We start from the raw sequence: 6,998 nt of genomic DNA on the forward strand, positions 1-6,998 counted from the left end.
GTCCCAGTACCATCTCCTCCTGACGTCAGCTCGCTGTCCCAGTACCGTCTGCTCCTGACGTCAGCACGCTGTCCCAGTCCAGTCTCCTCCTGACGTCAGCGCGCTGTCCCAGTCCCACCTCCTCCTGACTTCAGCGCGCTGTCCCAGTACCGTCTCCTCCTGACGTCAGCGCGCTGTCCCAGTACCGTCTCCTCCTGACGTCAGCGCGCTGTCCCAGTCCAGTCTCCTCCTGACGTCAGCGCGCTGTCCCAGTCCCACCTCCTCCTGACATCAGCGCCCTGTCCCAGTACCGTCTCCTCCTGACGTCAGCGCGCTGTCCCAGTACCATCTCCTCCTGACGTCAGCGCGCTGTCCCAGTACCATCTCCTCCTGACGTCAGCTCGCTGTCCCAGTACCGTCTGCTCCTGACGTCAGCGCGCTGTCCCAGTCCAGTCTCCTCCTGACGTCAGCGCGCTGTCCCAGTCCCACCTCCTCCTGACGTCAGCGCGCTGTCCCAGTACCGTCTCCTCCTGACGTCAGCGCGCTGTCCCAGTACCGTCTCCTCCTGACGTCAGCGCGCTGTCCCAGTACCAGCACCTCCTGACGTCAGCGCGCTGTCCCAGTACCGTCTCCTCCTGACGTCAGCGCGCTGTCCCACTACCATCTCCTCCTGACGTCAGCGCGCTGTCCCAGTACCGTCTCCTCCTGACGTCAGCGCGCTGTCCCAGTACCGTCTCCTCCTGACGTCAGCGCGCTGGCCCAGTACCATCTCCTCCTGACGTCAGCGCCCTGTCCCAGTACCATCTCCCCCTGACGTCAGCGCGCTGTCCCAGTACCGTCTCCTCCTGACGTCAGCGCGCTGTCCCAGTACCGTCTCCTCCTGACATCAGCGCGCTGTCCCAGTACCGTCTCCTCCTGACGTCAGCGCGCTGGCCCAGTACCATCTCCTCCTGACGTCAGCGCGCTGTCCCAGTACCGTCTCCTCCTGACGTCAGCGCGCTGTCCCAGTACCGTCTCCTCCTGACGTCAGCGCGCTGGCCCAGTACCATCTCCTCCTGACGTCAGCGCCCTGTCCCAGTACCATCTCCCCCTGACGTCAGCGCGCTGTCCCAGTACCGTCTCCTCCTGACGTCAGCGCGCTGTCCCAGTACCGTCTCCTCCTGACGTCAGCGCGCTGTCCCAGTACCGTCTCCTCCTGACGTCAGCGCGCTGGCCCAGTACCATCTCCTCCTGACGTCAGCGCGCTGGCCCAGTACCGTCTCCTCCTGACGTCAGCGCGCTGTCCCAGTACCGTCTCCTCCTGACGTCAGCGCGCTGTCCCAGTACCGTCTCCTCCTGACGTCAGCGCGCTGTCCCAGTACCGTCTCCTCCTGACGTCAGCGCGCTGTCCCAGTACCGTCTGCTCCTGACGTCAGCTCCCTGTCCCAGTACCGTCTCCTCTTGACGTCAGCGCGCTGTCCCAGTACCGTCTCCTCCTGACGTCAGCGCGCTGTCCCAGTACCGTCTCCTCCTGACGTCAGCGCCCTGCCCCAGTACCGTCTCCTCCTGACGTCAGCGCGCTGTCCCAGTACCGTCTCCTCCTGACGTCAGCGCGCTGTCCCAGTACCGTCCCCTCCTGACATCAGCTCCCTGTCCCAGTACCGTCTCCTCCTGACGTCAGCGCGCTGTCCCAGTACCGTGTCCTCCTGACGTCAGCGCGCTGTCCCAGTACCGTCTCCTCCTGACGTCAGCGCGCTGTCCCAGTACAGTCTCCTCCTGACGTCAGCGCGCTGTCCCAGTACCGTCTGCTCTTGACGTCAGCTCCCTGTCCCAGTACCGTCTCCTCTTGACGTCAGCGCGCTGTCCCAGTACCGTCTCCTCCTGACGTCAGCGCACTGTCCCAGTACCGTCTCCTCCTGACGTCAGCGCCCTGCCCCAGTACCGTCTCCTCCTGACGTCAGCGCGCTGTCCCAGTACCGTCTCCTCCTGACGTCAGCGCGCTGTCCCAGTACCGTCCCCTCCTGACATCAGCTCCCTGTCCCAGTACCGTCTCCTCCTGACGTCAGCGCGCTGTCCCAGTACCGTCTCCTCCTGACGTCAGCGCCCTGCCCCAGTACCGTCTCCTCCTGACGTCAGCGCCCTGCCCCAGTACCGTCTCCTCCTGACTTCAGCGCGCTGTCCCAGTACCGTCCCCTCCTGACGTCAGCGCCCTGTCCCAGTACCGTCCCCTCCTGACGTCAGCTCCCTGTCCCAGTACCGTCCCCTCCTGACGTCAGCGCCCTGTCCCAGTACCGTCTCCTCCTGACGTCAGCGCGCTGTCCCAGTACCATCTCCTCCTGACGTCAGCGCGCTGTCCCAGTACCGTCCCCTCCTGACATCAGCGCGCTGTCCCAGTACCGTCCCCTCCTGACATCAGCTCCCTGTCCCAGTACCGTCTCCTCCTGACGTCAGCGCGCTGTCCCAGTACCGTCACCTCCTGACGTCAGCGCGCTGTCCCAGTACCGTCTCCTCCTGACGTCAGCGCGCTGTCCCAGTACCGTCTCCTCCTGACGTCAGCGCGCTGTCCCAGTACAGTCTCGTCCTGACATCAGCGCGCTGTCCCAGTACCGTCCCCTCCTGACATCAGCGCGCTGTCCCAGTACCGTCCCCTCCTGACATCAGCTCCCTGTCCCAGTCCAGTCTCCTCCTGACGTCAGCGCGCTGTCCCAGTCCCACCTCCTCCTGACTTCAGCGCGCTGTCCCAGTACCGTCTCCTCCTGACGTCAGCGCGCTGTCCCAGTACCGTCTCCTCCTGACGTCAGCGCGCTGTCCCAGTACCAGCACCTCCTGACATCAGCGCGCTGTCCCAGTACCGTCTCCTCCTGACGTCAGCGCGCTGTCCCAGTACCATCTCCTCCTGACGTCAGCGTGCTGTCCCAGTACCGTCTCCTCCTGACGTCAGCGCGCTGTCCCAGTACCGTCTCCTCCTGACGTCAGCGCGCTGCCCCAGTACCATCTCCTCCTGACGTCAGCGCCCTGTCCCAGTACCATCTCCCCCTGACGTCAGCGCGCTGTCCCAGTACCGTCTCCTCCTGACGTCAGCGCGCTGTCCCAGTACCGTCTCCTCCTGACATCAGCGCGCTGTCCCAGTACCGTCTCCTCCTGACGTCAGCGCGCTGGCCCAGTACCATCTCCTCCTGACGTCAGCGCGCTGTCCCAGTACCGTCTCCTCCTGACGTCAGCGCGCTGTCCCAGTACCGTCTCCTCCTGACGTCAGCGCGCTGTCCCAGTACCATCTCCTCCTGACGTCAGCGCCCTGTCCCAGTACCATCTCCCCCTGACGTCAGCGCGCTGTCCCAGTACCGTCTCCTCCTGACGTCAGCGCGCTGTCCCAGTACCGTCTCCTCCTGACATCAGCGCGCTGTCCCAGTACCGTCTCCTCCTGACGTCAGCGCGCTGGCCCAGTACCATCTCCTCCTGACGTCAGCGCGCTGGCCCAGTACCGTCTCCTCCTGACGTCAGCGCGCTGTCCCAGTACCGTCTCCTCCTGACGTCAGCGCGCTGTCCCAGTACCGTCTCCTCCTGACGTCAGCGCGCTGTCCCAGTACCGTCTCCTCCTGACGTCAGCGCGCTGTCCCAGTACCGTCTGCTCCTGACGTCAGCTCCCTGTCCCAGTACCGTCTCCTCTTGACGTCAGCGCGCTGTCCCAGTACCGTCTCCTCCTGACGTCAGCGCGCTGTCCCAGTACCGTCTCCTCCTGACGTCAGCGCCCTGCCCCAGTACCGTCTCCTCCTGACGTCAGCGCGCTGTCCCAGTACCGTCTCCTCCTGACGTCAGCGCGCTGTCCCAGTACCGTCCCCTCCTGACATCAGCTCCCTGTCCCAGTACCGTCTCCTCCTGACGTCAGCGCGCTGTCCCAGTACCGTGTCCTCCTGACGTCAGCGCGCTGTCCCAGTACCGTCTCCTCCTGACGTCAGCGCGCTGTCCCAGTACAGTCTCCTCCTGACGTCAGCGCGCTGTCCCAGTACCGTCTGCTCTTGACGTCAGCTCCCTGTCCCAGTACCGTCTCCTCTTGACGTCAGCGCGCTGTCCCAGTACCGTCTCCTCCTGACGTCAGCGCGCTGTCCCAGTACCGTCTCCTCCTGACGTCAGCGCCCTGCCCCAGTACCGTCTCCTCCTGACGTCAGCGCGCTGTCCCAGTACCGTCTCCTCCTGACGTCAGCGCGCTGTCCCAGTACCGTCCCCTCCTGACATCAGCTCCCTGTCCCAGTACCGTCTCCTCCTGACGTCACCGCGCTGTCCCAGTACCGTCACCTCCTGACGTCAGCGCGCTGTCCCAGTACCGTCTCCTCCTGACGTCAGCGCGCTGTCCCAGTACCGTCTCCTCCTGACGTCAGCGCCCTGCCCCAGTACCGTCTCCTCCTGACTTCAGCGCGCTGTCCCAGTACCGTCCCCTCCTGACGTCAGCGCCCTGTCCCAGTACCGTCCCCTCCTGACGTCAGCTCCCTGTCCCAGTACCGTCCCCTCCTGACGTCAGCGCCCTGTCCCAGTACCGTCTCCTCCTGACGTCAGCGCGCTGTCCCAGTACCATCTCCTCCTGACGTCAGCGCGCTGTCCCAGTACCGTCCCCTCCTGACATCAGCGCGCTGTCCCAGTACCGTCCCCTCCTGACATCAGCTCCCTGTCCCAGTACCGTCTCCTCCTGACGTCAGCGCGCTGTCCCAGTACCGTCACCTCCTGACGTCAGCGCGCTGTCCCAGTACCGTCTCCTCCTGACGTCAGCGCGCTGTCCCAGTACCGTCTCCTCCTGACGTCAGCGCGCTGTCCCAGTACAGTCTCGTCCTGACATCAGCGCGCTGTCCCAGTACCGTCCCCTCCTGACATCAGCGCGCTGTCCCAGTACCGTCCCCTCCTGACATCAGCTCCCTGTCCCAGTACCGTCCCCTCCTGACGTCAGCGCGCTGTCCCAGTACCGCCTCCTCCTGACATCAGCTCCCTGTCCCAGTACCGTCTCCTCCTGACGTCAGCACGCTGTCCCAGTACCGTCTCCTCCTGACGTCAGCGCGCTGTCCCAGTACCGTCTCCTCCTGACATCAGCGCGCTGTCCCAGTACCGTCTGCCCCTGACGTCAGCGCCCTGTCCCACTATCGTCTCCTCCTGACGTCAGCGTGCTGTCCCAGTACCGCCTCCTCCTGACATCAGCTCCCTGTCCCAGTACCGTCCCCTCCTGACGTCAGCGCCCTGTCCCACTATCGTCTCCTCCTGACGTCAGCGCGCTGTCCCAGTACCGCCTCCTCCTGACATCAGCTCCCTGTCCCAGTACCGTCCCCTCCTGACGTCAGCGCGCTGTCCCAGTACCGTCTCCTCCTGACGTCAGCGCGCTGTCCCAGTACCGTCTCCTCCTGACGTCAGCGCGCTGTCCCAGTACCGTCTCCTCCTGACGTCAGCGCGCTGTCCCAGTACCGTCTCCTCCTGACGTCAACCCGCTGTCCCAGTACCGTCTCCTCCTGACGTCAGCACGCTGTCCCAGTACTGTCTCCTCCTGACGTCAGCGCCCTGTCACACTATTGTCTCCTCCTGACGTCAGCGCGCTGTCCCAGTACCGTCTCCTCCTGACGTCAGCACGCTGTCCCAGTACCGTCTCCTCCTGACGTCAGCGCCCTGTCCCACTATCGTCTCCTCCTGACATCAGCGAGCTGTCCCAATACCGTCTCCTCCTGATGTCAGCGCGCTGTCCCAGTACCGTCACCTCCTGACTTCAGCGCGCTGTCCCAGTACCGTCTCCTCCCGACGTCAGCGCGCTGTCCCAGTACCGCCTCCTCCTGACGTCAGTGCGCTGTCCCAGTACCGCCTCCTCCTGACGTCAGCACGCTGTCCCAGTACCGTCTCCTCCTGACGTCAGCGAGGAAATTGAGAGGAGAGGAAATTGCTGAGGCCTTGACAGAAATCTTTGGATCCTCACTGTCTTCAGGTGATGTCCCAGAGGACTGGAGAATAGCCAACGTTGTTCCTCTGTTTAAGAAGGGTAGCAAGGATAATCCAGGGAACTGCAGGCCGGTGAGCCTTACTTCAGTGGTAGGGAAATTACTGGAGAGAATTCTTCGAGACAGGACCTACTCCAATTTGGAAGCAAATGGACGTATTAGTGAGAGGCAGCACGGTTTTGTGAAGGGGAGGTCGTGTCTCACTAACTTGATAGAGTTTTTCGAGGAGGTCACAAAGATGATTGATGCAGGTAGGGCAGTGGATGTTGTCTATATGGACTTCAGTAAGGCCTTTGACAAGGTCCCTCATGGTAGACTAGTACAAAAGGTGAAGTCACACAGGATCAGGGGTGAGCTGGCAAGGTGGATACAGAACTGGCTAGGTCATAGAAGGCAGAGAGTAGCAATGGAAGGATGCTTTTCTAATTGGAGGGCTGTGACCAGTGGTGTTCCACAGGGATCAGTGCTGGGACCTTTGCTCTTTGTAGTATATATAAATGATTTGGAGGAAAATGTAACTGGTCTGATTAGTAATTTTGCAGACGACACAAAGGTTGGTGGAATTGCGGATAGCGATGAGGACTGTCAGAGGATACAGCAGGATTTAGATTGTTTGGAGACTTGGGCGGAGAGATGGCAGATGGAGTTTAATCCGGACAAATGTGAGGTAATGCATTTTGGAAGGTCTAATGCAGGTAGGGAATATACAGTGAATGGTAGAACCCTCAAGAGTATTGAAAGTCAGAGAGATCTAGGAGTACAGGTCCACAGGTCACCGAAAGGGGCAACACAGGTGGAGAAGGTAGTCAAGAAGGCATACGGCATGCTTGCCTTCATTGGCCGGGGCATTGAGTATAAGAATTGGCAAGTCATGTTGCAGCTGTATAGAACCTTAGTTCGGCCACACTTGGAGTATAGTGTTCAATTCTGGTCGCCAGACTACCGGAAGGATGTGGAGGCTTTAGAGAGGGTGCAGAAGAGATTTACCAGAATGTTGCCTGGTATGGAGGGCATTAGCTATGAGGAGCGGTTGAATAAACTCGGTTTGTTCTCACTGGAACGACGGATGTTGAGGGG

At 62.0% G+C, this 6,998-nt stretch overlaps 1 long non-coding RNA gene across 1 annotated transcript in view; it reads left to right on the plus strand.

Annotated features, from left to right (window-relative positions):
• LOC140426068 (uncharacterized) overlaps nt 1-6,998 on the plus strand; it is a 50,879-nt gene that overhangs the window by 34,272 nt on the left and 9,609 nt on the right. The gene's annotated exons all lie outside the window — the stretch shown is intronic.

The sequence above is a fragment of the Scyliorhinus torazame genome, chromosome 7 (assembly GCF_047496885.1).
Source record: "Scyliorhinus torazame isolate Kashiwa2021f chromosome 7, sScyTor2.1, whole genome shotgun sequence".
NCBI classification, from domain to species: Eukaryota; Metazoa; Chordata; class Chondrichthyes; order Carcharhiniformes; family Scyliorhinidae; genus Scyliorhinus; species Scyliorhinus torazame.